General features: G+C 46.7%; 1 protein-coding gene across 1 annotated transcript in view; it reads right to left on the bottom strand.

Annotated features, from left to right (window-relative positions):
- The window catches only part of POR (cytochrome p450 oxidoreductase), a 70,486-nt gene extending 58,509 nt beyond the window's left edge, over positions 1–11,977 (bottom strand). Inside the window, exon 1 of the mRNA XM_077296275.1 lies at positions 11,708–11,977. The gene's annotated coding sequence lies outside the window, so the exon portion shown is untranslated. The remainder of the gene's footprint in view (positions 1–11,707) is intronic.
- Between the last annotated feature and the right edge of the window lie 4,668 nt (positions 11,978–16,645).

Below are 16,645 nucleotides of genomic sequence, written 5' to 3'. Positions count from 1 at the left end.
ACCGCCGTCAGGATTTGGCAGAGTGACCGCAGACTTATTTCTCAAGTTTGGACACCCCCTTTAATAAAAAGCATACAGATTTCAACGATGACTGAGCATCAAGAACTAAAATTACATAACTATCATAATATGGAAAAATGCTTATTTTTCCACACCTTTTTTGTTTCCCTGCACTAATCATTCACTCTGGAAAACTACCCAGATCTGTCTACAAATCTGTCTTCAGTGAGGGATCAAGTAACCCTTTCTGCCTATAAACACTTATGGCGAGGCCTGGGGATAATAGGGAGCTGGACAACAAAAGCACAAAAGACACAAACTGCTTAAAAACTAGTTCTGAAAAAGCCACAAGCAGTTTCACTTTAAGCAATCAGATAGCAGATTTATGGCACCTACTTAGTAACATGAAAGCAGAGACTTTGGCAGTATACCATCATTACCTACTAGGGATGAACTAATCTTTTGAATTCACCAATTTTGCTACAAAATTTTTTTGAAAGTCCTTCAATTGCCCCAATAAGGTCTCCTAGGCTGGTGGGCAACTCATTTCAAACGTGATGCAAACATAGCATTAGCAATATCAAAGTGACCTCAACATGGCTACATGTAATAAAATGGTAAGTGTACTTTATTGCTGTGCCACTAATATTTATCCAGTGTTTTATGGCTCTCGCTCCCCATCTCTATTGCTTAGCTGTCCTCACATTATCCAGGTTCACCACAAAATGGCTGCTGTATGCCCCTGCCTGTGCTTTTATACAGGCTACATTAGTCCCACCCACATTGGCTGCACTATACCATGCATTATGAGGAAGCCTGTCCAGCTACACCACTTTTCTTTGGCTTATGCAGTCTTCTGTATTGTAATAAATGACGATGGCTGGTTCCCATCAACGCGATTCGCTCATTTCTACTACCAACATAACACATTAGGTCTTGATCTATCTTGCTGCTGTGTCCAGAAATCTTTTTTTTTTTTTTTTTTTTTTTGTGCTGTGCACAGGGCATATTTCACAATGTGACATGCAGTACAAAGATAGCAATCTGCACGTAATATGACATCTCATCGCCACATTGCACAACAGCTATTCCTTTTTATAATTTGTAGTGTAGGAGGCTTAGAAACAAATTGGAGAAATATCCAGATATGAGCACAGATTTATTCAATCACTGTATTCATAGGATGAACAGACAGTAAGGTCAGACAGCGTGGATGCGATTGAAGAACGCATACATAAACAGGCTGTCGGGGAATCTTCATTGCATCACTGCAAGATGGGTTTTTTTATTCAATGTGTCCTTCCAGAAGTGCGAGTTGTAGTGAATGCTAAAAATTCATTAACCCTATAATATATAGAAAAATGCAAAAAAAAAAAATATGAAACATAATTTGTGCAGTGAAATAGGAAAAAAAAATGCAATTCCACCATTGCCGTGAATTCATCTTTTATCTCTGAGGCCATGTTCACACTTTGCGGTTTTTACCGCGGAACTGCCGCGATTTTGCCGCTGCGGGTCCGCTGCAGTTTCCTTTGCGTTTACATTTACATGTAAACCTATGGAAACCGCAATCCGCTGTGCACATGCTGCAGGAAAAAAACGTGCAGAAACGCCGTGGTTTACATTCCGCAGCATGTCACTTCTTTGTGCAGAATCGCTGCGATTCTGCACCCATAGGAATGCATTGAACCGCTTACTTCCCGCATGGGGCTGCGCCCACGTTGCGGGAAGTAAGCGGATAATGTGCGTGTGGTACCCGGGGTGGAGGAGAGGAGACTCTCCTCCAGGCCCTGGGAACCATATTTGTGTGTAAAAAAAAGAATTAAAATAAAACACGCGGCCGACCGGTCAGAGTTGCTGTGCGAACAGGACCTGCGGTGACGTCGCGGTCACATGACCGTGACGTCACGAAGGGTCCTTCTCGCACATCATCTTTGGAACCAGACCGCCGGGTGCAGCGCCGAGGAGATCGGGATGTCAGAGGCTGAGTATATAAACTTTTTTTTTTTATTTTAACATTACTATTGATGCTGCATATTGCTGCATATGCAGCATCAACAGTATAGGCTGAAACCCGCAGCGAAAACCGCGGAACAAACCGCAATAAATCTGCAGGGATAACCACAGCGGTTTTGCCCTGCAGATTTATCAAATCAGCTGCGGGAGAACCCGCAGCGGTCACCCGCAAAGTGTGCACACAGCCTGAAACCCATCAGGTATATGCTACTGATTATTCATTCTGGCAGTGACTTGGTACTTTGTATTGGGCGTATGCTCATCAAGTGAGCCACCAAGAGCCGCTGTCATGTATAGCTGTGGTTAGATTTCTGCATCCTAAATTGCCAAGGACATCGAACTGAGGAAGCCATTTTATAGATATTGGCACAGCGGGAGAACACACTCCGTTATCCATGGCCATACATTTGGATACCATGCAATAGATTTAGGATAACACACTGGATTTCTCCACTTTCTTGCTGATGGCCCACAGATGAACCCCAGTTAAGAAAGCACATGAAAACTTTCATCTCTTAGTATATTGCAATCATATGGCACTGTGTACTTGCAATTGCTCATTTTGCCCTTCTACCCACTTAATTCTTCTCTTTTCCATCAAGTCTATGACATCATGTGATTAAAAACTGACTAGCTGAATCCTTCTAAGCTCTATGTAGAAACAGGAGGTCAATTTTCTCTGCATGAGTCATAAGTCAATGCAAAAGGTCCCTGGCAGGGGGAGGAGGGGAGCAGCTGGTAGTCAGGGGTTGAAAAGGGAATGATAAATGCATAGAAAAGAGACTTCCTGTTTCTACATAGAGCAGAGAGAATAATTAGCTGGGCAGAAAGGCAAAATGAGCAATTGTAAGTACACAGTGCTATGTAATATGATGACGGCAATGTATTAAGAGAATAAAAACTTTGATGGGAGTGCTTCTTTAACATGGTGTGAAAAGCATTGGAAGGAGACACAGGGGTGACAGTAATCTATGATCCCTGTACTTTAAAGGGAATCTGTCACCCCCTGGGACGCTTTTATGCCACTATTATGGGCATATAGATAATGTAATTGTTAAACTAGTCTTACCTGTATGCCTCATAGCTGCTGACTAGATGTTGAGAAATGCACTTTTAATCTTTTATGTTAATGATTTCTTCCAAGCTCTGGGGCGTGGCGTGCGGTGCCTGGAAGAAATCCCTGCCTCTTCTCCATTATATAATGGCACCCCCCTCCCATGCAAGTCACACTGCCCAGTGATGTGCAGTTGCAGAGCTGTAATCCAGTGGTTGTGCGTACCTTTTCAGCCTTTCTAATGACAGTGTCTTCTGCCTGCTTCTGCGCACGCGAGTCTCTGCGCAGTAGCCGTTACTCGCATGTGCAGAAGCAGGATGAAGACGAGATAAGAAAAAGAGGTTAGATTATACTCACCCAGGGGCGGTCTGGTCCGGCGCCTCCCATCTTCATCAGATGATGTCCTCTTCTTGTCTTCATGCTGCGGCTCCGGCGCAGGCTTAGTCTGCCCTGTTGAGGGCAGAGCAAAGAACTGCAGTGCGCAGGCGCCGCGCCTCTGACCTTTCCCGGCGCCTGCGCACTGCAGTACTTTGCTCTGCCCTCAACAGGGCGTACAAAGTAAGCCTGCGCCGCAGCATGAAGACCAGAAGAGGACGTCATCCCATGAAGATGGGAGGCCCCGGACCGGACCGCAACGCCCACTGAATTGGACCGCCCCTGGGTGAGTATAATCTAACATGTTTTTCTTATCTTTTAGGATACATCGGGGGCTTATCTACAGCATTCCAGAATGCTGTAGATAAGCCCCTGATGCCGGTGGGCTTAGCTCACCCTCGATTTTGGGGGTGACAGGTTCCCTTTAAAGGTACCGTCACATTAAGCTACGCTGCAGCGATATCGACAACGATGCTGATCGCTGCAGCGTCGCTGTGTGGTCGCTGGAGAGCTGTCACACAGACAGCTCTCCAGCGACCAACGATGCCGAAGTCCCCGGGTAAACATCGGGTTACTAAGCGCAGGGCCACGCTTAGTAACCCGGTGTTTACCCTGGTTACCAGTGTAAATGTAAAACAAAAACAAACACTACATACTTACATTGCCGTGTCTGTCGCGTCCTTCGCCTTCAGCTTCCCTGCACTGTGTAAGCGCCGGCCCTAAGCACAGCGGTGACGTCACCGCTGTGCTTTGCTTTATGGCCGGCACTGACATTCAGTGCAGGAAGCTCTGAGCAGCAGCGCGGACGCCGGGGGACGTGACAGACATCAGAGGGTGAATATGTACTGTTTTTTTTTTTTACTTTTACAATGGTAACCAGGGTAAATATCGGGTTACTAAGCGCGGCCCCGCGCTTAGTAACCCGATATTTACCCTGGTTACCACCGTAAAACATTGCTGGCATCGTTGCTTTTGCTGTCAAACACGACGATACACGCCGATCTGACGACCAAATAAAGTTCTGGACTTTCAGCAACGACCAGCGATATCACAGCGGGATCCTGATCGCTGCTGCGTGTCAATCACAACGATATCGCTATCCAGGACACTGCAACGTCACGGATCGTTGTCGTTCTCGTTGCAAAGTCGTTTAGTGTGAAGGTACCTTAAGGGCTAAATAGGAGGCATTTAGTATCAATCATATGGTCGCACCACTAATTAAGGTCTGAATTTTTGCTATTATTTAGGGTATGTTTCCATGGTCAGTAAACACTGCGGATTGGATGCTGCGTACAGCCGCAGCGTCCAATCCGCAGCGGCCAGATGTTACAGCATAGTGTAGGGGATTTTATGAAATCCCATCTCCACTATGCATGTAGGAACACCTCCGGCTTCCATGCGTATACACACATGCAGTGCATCTTTATAGACCGCAACATGTCAATTTATCTTGCGGAGACGCTCCATCTCCGCAAGATAAATATTACCGTCAGTCTTATGACGCCTCCGTTGCCCCATTGTAAGGTCCGGGGAGGAGGGGGTGGAGTTTCGGCCGCGCATGCGCGGTCGAAAATGGCGGACTAGACGCACAAAAAAACGTTACATGTAACTTTTTTGTGGCGGTGGTGCGCCAAGACACAACGCAACCGTCGCACGACGGTTGCGACGTGTGGCGATACGTCGCAATGCGTCGGTAATGTAAGTCTATGGGGAAAAAACGCATCCTGCAGACAACTTTGCAGAATGCGTTTTTTTCTCCTAAACGAAGCATTGCGACGTCCGCCGAAAAATGCTAGTGTGAAAGTAGCCTAATACTTAACGTGGAAACATACCCTTATAATGAGCAGAGGCATCACTTGTTTATTCTAGGGTGTCAACCGCAGCAGATAAATAGGGAATATTAGAAGGGCTTTCCAGGGCTGTTTAGGACCGTTTCCTTTTCCCAGGTATTTACATTATAGCCTGTGTTTTTCCCTGTTATTGGTGGAAAATGTTAGGACCCCCATTGGGAGAGTAAGGCTATGTGCACACGTTGCAGATTGGTGTGCGAATTTTTCCTCACTGTTTTTGCTAAATCCGCAGGTAAACTGCACTGCGGATTACCTGCAGATTTACGGCGGTTTATTTTGCGTTTTTTGTGCGGATTTCCCCTGCGGTTTTACACCTGTGGATTCCTATTGAGGAACAGATGTAAATCGCTGCGGAATCCGAACAAAGAGTTGACATGCTATGGAAAAAAACGCTGCATTTCTGCGCTTTTTTTTCCGCAGCATGGACACAGCGGAGTTGGTTTTCCATAGGTTTACATGGTACTGTAAACTCATGGAAAACTGCTGCAGATCCGCAGCAAAATCCGCAACATGTGCACATACCCATAGGATAAGTTCAAGCAGGGTGTTTTTGCAGTTTTTTTTTTTTTCTGCAGCAAAACCTGATCTTCTTGGCAGGTAAGAAGCTGCGTCAAAAACATAGGTTTAGGTGCATTTTTGGTGCTTTTTTTTTTTTTCTCTTTGTCCATGCTAATGTCCTTGGATTTTCAGCAGCAAAAATGCAGCAAATAATAATACCTGCGTTTTTGCAGCGTTTTTCCAACACCCATTCAAGAAGAGACATGTTCTATGTCCAAAAAACGCAGCAAAGCACAAAATACTGATCACACAAAAAGCAATGTGTGTGCAGGAGATTTCTGAAATCTCATAGGCTTTGCTGGTACTGTACTACTACTACTACTACTAATGAAGGTATTGATTTTTATGTAAGGTGGCTCAGTTATTCACTATATCCCCACGCAGTATCATCGTATGCAGTGTACCTTATGTGAAGTCAATTCCCCCACTTTTTCTCAGATTTTAATTTGTTAGTCTTCACTGTGTGGTAAAAACATGTACACTTTATTTTCTGGGTGGGGTAGATTATGGCGATTGCAGATTTGTGATTTTTTTTTTTTTATAAAATTAAATAAAATGGTTTGCCATATGAGAACACCTACACCTATTTTCCTTAATACAGCCATCTTCTGCTTTCTACAACACAAGAAGGAACCCATGTTTTAGATGCCAAAAAATGCATATTCTCACTCAACCACACGTGTTTCTGACAACTCAAACATGGCAAAAAAAAAAAATCACTAAGCCCATCACAATTGAAGTCCACCTTCATTTGTGATCTCCCTGAGGACCTTACATGAAGGAGCAGAGGCAACCAAACAACGCCAAGGAGTATCAAGCCATGCATCGTACGGTTGTACTAGCAGAAGGGCCTAGACAAACATTCACTATATTGGGCATCTGTCACACTGCTGTAAGGGAATTGCAGATATGGTGATAGTTTTTGTGGGTGGACCGCTCATTTCAGGTCCTGACAAACCTTTATCTACTGAGTTTAAGTCTGGATGCCGATTAGATCAATCCAAAGCATTCTTCTGGTTAGTCATTCAGATGTAAATTTGCTTTTGTGTTTTGGATCACTGCCTTGTTATATAAGCCTTTTACGCAGCAGCTTTGGCTGACAGACAGAAGATAGATTGCTAGCATAGTACAGAACTCTGGGTGAACGCTCTACCACGTTATCACTGCTGGCCTTAATGTTCATACACTGCGGTTCTGTATTTTCTTCATGCCAGCTGTAGACGCGTGTGTTGCACTTTCACACAAACGTCCATTGAGCATAATTGGCACGGAGGTGCCGATGTAACAATTAGACAGTGACTGATTCTGCCATACTATGCATCCATGACTACCAGGCCAATATTCCTATATGCATGTCCTCCTGATGCTGGCTGACTACACAAGGCACATGAAGAAGCATCTAAGGAAAAGTTCATGACTGTTCCAGACCTTCTCAATTAGAGATATCAGTATCAGGGTGGAGTCCCAAAGCCTTACAAAGTGTCCTTGTTCCCCTTTCCAGACTGTTTTCTTTTTTAAAACCTATTTTTATATAACGTACCAGCTCTTCCAAGAAGAGGCTAAAAGCCTCCCCCAGCCTTGGAGGATTGGGGAGCCCGATGTGCCTACAGGCTCTCTTTAGCCTGGTTTTGGTAACAGTGTGTCCCTTGAGTATAATGTACATCCCTGTACACAATGTACCGTACAAAGATTCCAATGTATTAGGTGTGGAGGCACAAAAGATTTTATGCACATTTTATGCAGTTCTGTATATCAGGATCATACGCACAAGAGTAAATCCTGCCCTTGGCTGTACTTTCATCTCATGGGTAAGGGTACCTTTACACAGTGCAATTTTGATCGCTACGACGGCACGATTTGTGACGTTCCAGCGATGCATTTACGATATCGTTGTGTCTGACACGCTACTGCGATCCGGATCCCCGCTGAGAATCGTACGTCGTAGCAGATCGTTTGAAACTTTCTTTCGTCGTCTAGTGTCCCGCTGTGGCGGCATGATTGCATCGTGTGACACAGGTTGTATACGATGTGCGCACAGTAACCAACGGCTTCTACATCGCAAATACGTCATGAAATTATCGCTCCAGCGCTGTGTATTGCAACGTGTGACCGCAGTCTACGACGCTGGAGCGATAATCATACGACGCTGCAACGTCACGAATCGTGCCGTCGTAGCGATGAAAATGGCACTGTGTGACGGTACCCTAAGGGGAGGCGTGACGTCTGACAAGATAAGTTATCATGTGTTCCGGATCTACCCAAATACAATTTGGCGAAATGCCATCAAGAGTCACGATTAATTATACTGACTATACTTTTTATTAATGGGAAGAAGTTGTATTCCTAACAAAAACCAGTTTGGGGGAACATTATTCCCTGGGCACACATGCCAATAGTTTCATAAACCATGCAATAGTAGAGCTAAACACTCTAATAGGATTAAAAGAAAAAAAACTGACAGGTATCCAACAAGTGTTGCAACAGGACCAGAGGAAAGAACTGCCTGTTATAGGAAAGGTAAAGCCAGTTCACGATAGCAAACAAAACACCTCAAACAGCACCAGATTATATAAAAATTACACAACAGTACATCAACTCTCCTCCCATGACCTCTGCAACCAGTTTATGGGCACAATAAGCACAAACTTGCCATAAACACCCTTGTAGGGAACGGTGGAAATTCATCTCGCCTGCCAGCCTTACAGGATCACGTAGTGCCGATCTATGACAATGGAGGCCAACATACAGATCCGCTGTCTATATGGGAAGCGGGGCTGATACAGGTACGGAATAGGAAAGGCAACTTCCACCATTTCCATCATCAGTAAAATAGAGTGGTCTTTCAAGAAAAAGATTCAGTGTTTCCAATATAGTCAGATCATTGCATGGATGTTCAATTCGGTCCTCAAAAAGTGATCAGTGGCATATAATAGGCTATTCCATTGTAATCAAACTAGTGTCACAATAACACTATCCCACAGATATGTCAGTAAGACAATGTATAACGGAAAAAAAAGGGAGTGCACAACCAGCTTTTGGTCTGTGTGCCAAATATTGTGACTGTACCACTCCCAAAAGCCGCCGAAAATATGAGGGGGTATTGTTACCTGAGATATATATCGACAGTACTGTACATGCCTCAATCTAATAAGTGGGGTTTCCATTTCTAGGACTTCCATTATTGTATACAAAAGGAGTCTGGATGACCACACAGTGAGTACAGCTATCCCCACAGTGTATGAGCCTTACTGACCATAGGAGTCACAGGTGGCTGGAGGGCGCACAGAATGGCATAGCGGGCAGCAGGTTGGAAGAGCAAGGATGGCTACGTCCAATGTACTTGTTCACTGCTGCTCGATATGAAATGTGAATAGCACAGCAGGGGACTTTCAGTTAGGGCTCATACTCACTTGTGAGAAACTCGGAGGAGTCTCGCACGTCAATACCCAGCACTGCACCTGCCACTCAGAAGCCGCATAGGAATACATGCAGCCGCAGGCTCCGCTCCTGAGTGCCGGGTACTGCCGTGCGAGACTCATCCGAGATTCTCGCATGCGAGTATGAGCCCTTAAAGGGGTATTCCTGCTTCAGCAAATAAAGGTTATTCTCTGCATCAAGAAAAGCTAGGCTGGTTATACACATCCAGCTGTGGCCTCCTGACCTGAACACAATACCATGGTTACACACCTGTCCCGGATCTGTGCTCTGCTCTCTACTTGCCCAGCGTGCCCCCATGTGTTGAACTTCTTAGGCCTATAGAAGGCATCCCAAGACACACACCTGTGTATTGGGATTAAAGGGAATCTGTCACCCCTTGGGACGCTCTTAAGCTATCACTGTGGGCATACAGGTAATAGAATGGTGAAACCAGTCTTCCCTGTCTGCCTCATGGCTGTGGTCTAGATGAGGAGAAATGACATTTTAATCTCTTATGTTAATGATTTCTTGCAGGCTCTGGGGTGTGCGGTGCCTGGAAGACATCCCTGCCTCCTCTCTTCATTGCAATACCACCCCCTCCCATGACGTCACACTGCCCTGTGGCGTGTAGTTGCGACGCTGTAATAAGGTACCCATAACAGCATGGCGCATGGGCAGAATTTTGGCACCGCAACTGCGCGTCACAGGTCAGTGTGACGTGCAGTTGCAGTGCCATAATCCTGCCCATGCGCCGTGCACTTGCGTGGCTATGGATGCCTTATCCGCACTTCTATGGACAGTGTCTTCATCCGGCTTCTGCACAGGCACATCACTACACAGTAGTAGAGACTCAACAGCACTTGCCCAGAAGATTGATGAAGGCACTGCCCATAGAAGGGCGGATAAGGCAGCCATAGCCACGCGAGGGCATGACGCAGGCGTGGGATTACGGCACTGCATGTCACAGGGCAGTGTGACGTGCATGGGAGGCATTTTAATGGAGAGGCGGCAGGGATTTCTTCCAAGCACCAAACGCCCCGGAGCCTAGAAGCAGGCAGTGGACAACCCTTTTAAATAGTCAGACTATCCCCCCCCCCCCCCCAAAAAAAAAAAAAAAAAAGAAACTTACAAAAAAAATAGTATTAAAAAAAACGTCCTAGATGTCATGTTCCTTCTCGGTGCTGACGTGTGGTGCTGTGAACCCACTGCTTGCCCTGAGGCTCTCAGAAGCACAGACAAACCCCCCCGGTGCTACAGCCAGTATGACATACAGCCGCACACTCCCTGCTTTCCCAGCGGAGATGCCTCCCATGGCTTGTATACTCCGAGGCTATGTACCTTAGCTGTATGTACCGCTGACACTGACTGATCATAACCCCAGCGGGGAAGCACATACTGGCTGATGGTGGCACACCGCTCCGCACGCTGGCATCCATATGCACACTGCTCCGCATGCCGGCGTCCGTGGGCACAACACTCTGCACGCCGGCGTCCATGGGCACAACACTCTGCACGCCGGCGTCCATGAGCACAATGCTCCGCACACTGGCATCTGTGAGCACAACACTCCACACGCCAGCGTCCGTGGGCACACTGCTCCGCACGCTGGCGTCCATGGGCACACCACTCCGCACGCTGGCATCTTTGGGCACACCGCTCCGCACACTGGCATCTTTGGGCACACCACTCCGCACACTGGCATTCATGGGCACACCACTCCGCACACTGGCATCTTTGGGCACACCGCTCCGTATGCTGGCATTCATGGGCACACCGCTCCGCATGCAGGCGTCTGTGGGCACAATGCTCCGCACGCTGGCATCTTTGGGCACACCGCTCCGCACACTGGCATCTTTGGGCACACCACTCCGCACGCTGGCATTCATGGGCACACCACTCCGCACGCTGGCATCTTTGGGCACACCGCTCCGCACGCTGGCATTCATGGGCACACCGCTCCGCATGCAGGCGTCTGTGGGCACAATGCTCCGCACGCTGGCATCTTTGGGCACACCGCTCCGCACGCTGGCATCCATGGGCACACCACTCCGCACACCGGCGTCCGTGGGCACATTATAATGCCTGCGACAAGTTTCCCCAGTAGAACAACAATATCGGCGCCCGCTATATTCCTGACGTAGGGTTACCACTGGAAAATGCCCAGAGTTACAGAAGCAGATCACAGTAACATAAAATCTCAGCGCCCCACTTGTGTGCGGCCCTAGGCACATGCCCGGGTGTCCTGCCTTATACTGCCCTAACGGAATACTTCCCATAGACACCACTGTGCACAGAGCTGCATCCTACCTGTTCAATCTGGCAGCAGCCGGTGCTAGGACCCTGCAGACACGTGATGAAGACTCAAGAGCTCGCGTCTCCGTGACAACAAGCACCAACACCGCACTTTACCGTAAAGCACAACTACCACACGACTTACCGGTTCCGGTCCTCTCAGCGGCGCCACCAGGTAAGAAGAACAACGAGCTGTGCACCCCGGCTTGACACCGCACGCACGTCAGCTGACTCAGGGCCGCTGCCCACTGTGCGGGGCAAGGAGTGTGGGGGTGTCCGAGAATAACCCGTTATAAAAATACCAAGTTTTAAGTCGCGGTTATAGGAACATTAATCTAAAAAAATAAAAAATACTGAAAATCTTATCAACAGTAAAAAGAAAACAAAGTTATCTGCTACCGTTAGAGACTATGACGCGGACGGAATGTCAGCCACCCCTCTTATGCAGCTGTGCGGCTTGGTACGCTCCTGGCGCCGCCCACTTCCGTAGCCAGCCGCACCAGAGCTCGGAGAGCCTGTAGGGGAGGGTGAGCTTGTGGAATGGGGGCGGTGCTAGTGAGTGACGTCACGTTAGGAGAAGTTGGGCAGAGGTGAGGGTTTTTGTTAAAGGGGCAGTGAGTAATCGGGTTGTGTAAGGGCGGAGGCTGCGTGCACTCGTCTGCAATGGCAGAGTTAACCCTTCAGTGCAGTAGTGTCACGTTGGCTGGCTACGTCTCCACTGCCACTCAGGAGTGAGTATGGAGCTGTCAGGCTATTCTGGGGTCTTACAGGACCGTGGTCCAGCTGCGACGTCAGTATTCTGTGGCTGCTGGATGGGAGGTCTGCGGACCCCCCAATACCTGCCTGCCTCACCAGCGCCCCTCCTGATTTGTAGACTCGACGTGACATCATCGTTGCGTCATGAGGCAGACATGAGGTAGTAAGAAAACAGGAACAGTAGGAATAAAAGTAATACGTGAACAACAGAGAAGATTTCATTTACAGTGTAGTAGCACGATATTGACATTTCGGTCGGCAAGGACCTTCATCAGAATGCTACAAAAAAAATAATTATACCAAGAAAATATCCGAGGGTCACATATCACATGTAAAGCGTCATGGAATAAATGGCGCTATAATAATAATAATGTTCTAACCATATTGGGCTACAAGGTACATATAAAACAAACTATGGATGAAAGTAACATTCTTACAAAAAGTAAAACAACATTTTTTTTATTATGTATACGCCTCCTCACATGTAAAGCGCCATGGAATAAGTGGTGCTATAATAATAAATAATAATAATGATAAAAAAGTAAAAATTGAAAGGTGGGTTCATACCACACTGTAAAGGTGTAAATGAAGCGGACTATGTGGTGGTATAACCTTAGTGACCAAGATCACAGAGGACATGGACTGAGAACACGCCAGATATGAGAAGTGTGAGCTAAAGGGCAGCACGGTGGCGCAGTGGATAGCACAGCAGCCTTGCAGCGCTGGAGTCCTGGGTTCTATAATCCCACCTTGGACAACATCTGCAAAGAGTTTGTATGTTCTCTCCGTGTTTGCGTGGGTTTCCTCCGGGTTCTCCGGTTTCCTCCCACATTCCAAAGGCATACTGATAGAGAATTTAGATTGTGAGCCCCTTCGGGAACAGTGATGATAATGTGTGCAAACTGTAAGGCACTGCGGAATTTGTTAGCGCTATATAAACAATAAAGATTCACAGGTCAACAAAAAAAAAATTTTTTTCTGGTGTCCAAAATATTTTAATGAATTTGGGGTATTTTTGGGGTGCTGATTCTGAATATGTCATCAGTTTTGCCAGATTGGCTCTCAAGTTTTTGAGATTTTTGGTATCTTATTTATAGCACTTGTTGGTAAATGCGACGCATCATCTCATTAATTTCTTTGGATTAGTACTTGAACTGAGCAGTTCTCAATATAGTTTTGTGTTAATTAGTGTTCTAAAAGTTTGTTCATAGCTTGATTTTTGCACTAACTTTATGTTGTTGTCTGTTTTCCAGTGAAAAGCATGAACTCATCAAGAAGAAGTTGTCTTAACGATCCAGACTCATTCTGTTACATTTGTGGTGAATACACACTGCCAAAACATAGAAGAAACATAACAGACTTCGTAAAAAAAAGTGTATTTTGCCTATTTTGGGGTTATGCTTGGGGACCAAGACATAGTGTGCAAAGCATGTATCGAATTATTACGAAAATGGAGCAAAGGACAAAGAAAAAGCTTCAAATTTGGTGTTCCAATGGTGTGGAGAGAGCAAAAAAATCATCATGATGACTGTTATTTCAATAAAGTTAATGCGCGTGTAGCAAATTACGTCTTTTTTGACACATTTTACGAAAAATCTCAAAAACTTGAGCCAATCTGGCAAAACTGATGACATATTCAGAATCAGCACCCCAAAGTTACCCTAAATTCGATGAAATATCTTTGGCACCAAAAATGCTGTTGACCAGTGAATTATTAAACCCACCAAGGGTCCTTAAAGAATTCAGTGGCGGCGTGACCGCGGTATCCACCGCCTGTTCATGTGCACGCTAGTGCTTGGTGTGATACATCAGACTGAGGGTATGGGCACACGCTGTGGATTTTGCTGCGCAGCGGATTTGACGCTGCGGATCCGCAGCAGTTTTCCCAAAGTTTACAGTACCATGTAAACCTATGGGGAAAAAAAACCGCTGCGCGGAAACGCAGCGGATTATTTTCCGCAGCATGTCAATTCTTTGTGCGGATTCTGCAGCGGTTTTCAACCTGCACCAATAGGAAAGTGCAGTTGAAAAACCGCAGAGGAATCCGCAGTAGAAACCGCAAGAAAATCCGCAGTGAAAACCGCAGTAGTTTTGCACTGCATATTTTCCAAATCCGCTGCTGAAAAATCCGCAGCAGAATCCGCAACGTGTGCACATACCCTAAAAGGACCAGGGGCGGGGTTGGGTGAGCCGTGGTTCTGACCGATCGGAGGCCGGAAGCGTGACTGGCAGTGACGTAGTGTATGACGCGAAAAGGTCCTCTCCGTTCGTGCACTGAAAACCTGTATAGCTTGCGTGCCCTCAGCAAGAAGTAGTGTACCACAGTGGGTATGATAGGAGATGGGTAGTGAACAATATAACAAAGTGAAGTAGTGTAATGAAAAAAGGATATTACTGCTAGCGCTGTAGATGGGGACCAGACGAGGGGCCAGTGCAAGCGGAACAACAGATATGGTCCAAAGTACAGCACCATTAGTAGTAAATGTTTCATCTAGGAGTTTGAGTCTGGCACAATTATCTGTTTTGCAAAAGGGAATGTCGTTTTATCCTTCACATAAATGTAAAACTTTCTTAGGCCTCTTTCACACTTCCGTCTTTCAGCTCCTGTCACAATCCGTCGATTTTTGAGAATGCAGGATCCTGCATTTTCCCATAGACTTGTATTAGCGACGGATTGTGACGGATGGCCATCCGTTTCATCCGTCTTTCACTGGATCCTGCATAAAAAAATGGTCCGTCGGGCAGAGAAAACGTTCAGAGGAACGTTTTTTCTGCACGTCGGAAAATCAGTCAGCGATGCATCCTGCGCTGCCCGTCACTGGCTACAATGGAAGCCTATGGGCGCAGGATGCGTCGCTGCCTGTGAAAAGCAGGAATCCAGCGACGGGTCCCGTCTTTTCAAAGAGAGCATGCCTGGAAGAATTTCCCATCAGGGAAATTCTCTCTCGCTCGCTCTCTTTCTCTTTTTACTATTGATGCTGCCTTATTTAATGTTAAATAAAAAAAAATAAAAAATCGCAGTATTCTCACCTACCGGCGTTCCCGCACAGCGATGCTTCCGACAGCTAGCGTTCATAGCAATACATTGCAAGATCTCGCGAGATTTCGCAATGTATTACTAGGAACGCTAGCTGCCAGGAGCATCGCTGCACGGGAAGCCTGTAGGGGAGAATACTGCGATTTTTTATTTTTTTTTAACCTGGTTTGTGTTATGTATGCGTTTTTGCACCGGAAAACCGCTGCAAAAACACATACACAACAGGTGCACATAGCCTCGACGGGTCCGTCAGAAAGACGGGCCCAGTGTACACATTTTCCACAATCTGCACAGGATCCGTAATTTCAATGTCTTGACGTATCCTGTGCAGATTTGGAAGTGTGAAAGAAGCCTTACTTGATATGGAACTCCAAAAATGTTATCGCCAACTGAGACTTACGGTACCTTTCTCTCACCGCGATGCCCCTTCCTCACTTACTGTACATCCTAATCCTATCAGTGGAGGGCCCCACATAACTGCTGTCAGTCTAGGTCTACTCCCTAAGTGTATGCATGTGCAGCGCCCCAGAGTCCTGGTCGTTGCAGTACTGTGGCTTCGCCACTATGGGGAGCTATGGTGCGTCCGATGGCACTGAAGGAGTTCATCTGATCAGGTATCACAGACACCAATACATTTCACAGCCGGGCCTCCGGGGGGAGCTAAGGGTTCTATTCATTAGGCCACTCCCCACCATAGTGGGTAAACTGGGGGTCAGGCAGGAAGTTAGATCAGAAAGCTGACTGGATTGGACGAAGCAACACCTAGTGGCAGAGGGTGTTGTGGAGGAAGAGACAGTAGGGTCTCTGTCAGGGGTGGGATCCTGACAGAGGCTTGGCATTGAAAAGAACGTAACGGGTCCGCGCCAGCTCCGGGAAGAGGCGGGACCCAATAAAGGACTAGAAGCGAGATAGATTGTGCTGAGTGAGAAACGAGATCAAGCAATAGGAGAATTCCAGTAGGGGTCGTGCTGTAAGACCGTAGCAACACCCTACTGAGGCGCACTACCGGTGGCCGGAACGCCGAGGGAGTATTATAACATTCAGCTTCAAGCAATACTGTAAACAGCGGCAGGACAGTCAGTTTAAGGCGGGCTGTCTAACACATATCACCTATGAAGTCTTGGGAGGCAATTGCGGGAGAGGGGCGTCTCTAGGGTCCCGGAAGAACTCCAGGCCTATCCGACAAACGGGTGCCGTTCTAACTGTAACATCAGGAAGGGACGGAAGATTAGAAGAACATCATTTAATCGAGTTGTGAGGGAACTTAAGAAACAGACACAACGGTTGTGG

Source organism: Ranitomeya variabilis, chromosome 3 (assembly GCF_051348905.1).
Source record: "Ranitomeya variabilis isolate aRanVar5 chromosome 3, aRanVar5.hap1, whole genome shotgun sequence".
Taxonomy (NCBI): domain Eukaryota; kingdom Metazoa; phylum Chordata; class Amphibia; order Anura; family Dendrobatidae; genus Ranitomeya; species Ranitomeya variabilis.
This window is presented reverse-complemented; position numbering and strand designations above follow the sequence as displayed.